This window comes from Chrysemys picta, chromosome 20 (assembly GCF_011386835.1).
Source record: "Chrysemys picta bellii isolate R12L10 chromosome 20, ASM1138683v2, whole genome shotgun sequence".
NCBI classification, from domain to species: domain Eukaryota; kingdom Metazoa; phylum Chordata; order Testudines; family Emydidae; genus Chrysemys; species Chrysemys picta.
The window spans coordinates 22,998,639-23,000,672 of NC_088810.1; the positions used below are offsets into that span (position 1 = coordinate 22,998,639).

A 2,034-nucleotide genomic window follows, 5' to 3' on the forward strand; every position below is an offset into this window, starting at 1 on the left:
TACAGTTCTGTATAATAATTAGAACAGAGAAATATATTGTAATTGAAATGTATTTAGTTAGTTAGAGTCTATCAGAGACAAGTGTAACAACACGGTAATTCCCCCGTAGAATGCCTGCATAATCCTATTACCTGATTTTCCTCTTACTTATGGATTTGAGTGGGATTGATTAGTACATAGGGTTGGTATTGACCATCGGCACAGGGGAGAATTTCACCCAGAGTGCTTTGGAAAGAAAGAATGGAGGGGAAAGGAAAACCAGAAGGCCGATACTATGATGCAGTATAATTTTTAATGGACATGAGCAGTGCAGTTTACAGTTACAGAATGAATTAATGCAAAGCACAGAGACTGAATATTCAGGGTTACAATAGGAGCTACAACCAATCACTATCTCCAAAGTGATGCATTTGACACACGATGTTCTGTTCTCTTTCTCACACCTGTAGATTTGAAAACCGTGTCCCATTTTTCATCAGATTAAGTTACTTGTTGTAGAACTTTCAGCCTCAAAGACGACAAAGCACAATATGAGCATAAGAGTAAACTGCACAATTATTACACCATACAGTTAACGTAACATGTAACAAGGGAAGACACTAAAAGGCCTAATTTACAGACAGCCCCCACTGATTTCATGTGGAGTTGTTAGGTTCTCATTTTCCATTAGCTAAGAGGGGAATCTCCATCGTCTCTTTCATTTCCCTGTTATTTCTTGTTCCGTAGATCTTTCTTCTGGGTTTAGCATGGGCCACAGCTTCCAAAGCGGGAAGAATAGCACTTCCTACCATATCCCTTCCCATACCCATATAAGCCCCCGTATCCACCACCATACCTAGCACCGTATCCACCTCCATAAGCACCCCGAGAACCGACTGAGCCACTGAAACTACCACCTCCATATGAGCCCCCATATCCATAGGGTAAATTTGGTAAGGTGCTTCCCACAACGCTGTCTTGAGGGCAGGTAGCGAGAATTGGTCCTGGGAATCTCACGACAACCGGTGGGGCATAGACCACTGCGCTCGAGTCACCGCATGATGTGACACAAGGCTCGTTCCAGGCATCAACGTATGGGTCTGGGCAGATGTCGGGATAACATGGTGGGCGTGGGTAACACAGAGCTTTGCTGGAAGACATCTTTTGTGATTGTGGTAGACCTGAAACACACAGTGGGGAGCAGAGCAAACATTATACACAATTCACAACATTAAAGGAGATTCATAGCTCTGTTTGTTGAAGCCTCTTCAATACAACCCTATATCTTCTTTGTAAAGCTTTCCTGCCACATTCAGTATAAATCACCTTTTCACTGCTTAAGGCAGCCATTAACCAGGGCAAAACCCATATGTAATGAATGGTTATTATCTCTGGGACAGGTTACCAGAGTCTTGGTAAGTCACTGGGTGACCTGAGAGAAGATTAATGATAGAATTGAGCATGTGGACTCCAGGACCTCCTAAATTCTACAACTGAGAATGGTCCCCCATTGTCCTTGTTCTGTAGACGCAGAGAGGACAATCCCTGAATGTAATTATTGGAAATGGGGGGTCCCAATCCGATATGTAGATTTGAAATTCCCAACCTGATATTTTTAAGACTGCATCCATCAGGCTCACCAACTGATGAACTACAGAAAGTCTCTTATGGAAAGCAAGATGCCCCCGTCTCCAACAGCTCTACAATCATAGAATATTAGTGAAGGATTCCGTTCATATTTAAAACCATAATTAAAACAACAATTGATACAAATGAAGTTAAATAGACTTACCCGGTGCACCAAGAAGATGAAGTCAAGAGAAGTGGATAGAACAACCTGCAGTTCCAAGTACTTTTATGTGCTTTATTAGCCAATGGGAAGCAGAGGAAACACCCTTTTGGCGTTGATACCTGATCATTAATGAAACAAAATGTTTTCTTGCCTGGTTAATTCCTTGAATTGTTGTAATGGCTTTGATCATGGTTAATCAGTTACTCAATTCTCAGTCCCACATAGGATGACATGCACGAGACACCCTGCAGTTCCTGTCATCT

At 42.1% G+C, this 2,034-nt stretch overlaps 1 long non-coding RNA gene across 1 annotated transcript; it reads right to left on the reverse strand.

Annotated features, from left to right (window-relative positions):
* Nucleotides 1-273: 273 nt before the first annotated feature.
* On the reverse strand, nt 274-1,810 carry LOC135976920 (uncharacterized). The gene is made up of 2 exons (XR_010594178.1): nt 1,772-1,810; nt 274-1,160 (listed from the first exon to the last, which is right to left on the reverse strand). It is a non-coding gene; the product is annotated as an uncharacterized LOC135976920 (long non-coding RNA).
* Between the last annotated feature and the right edge of the window lie 224 nt (nt 1,811-2,034).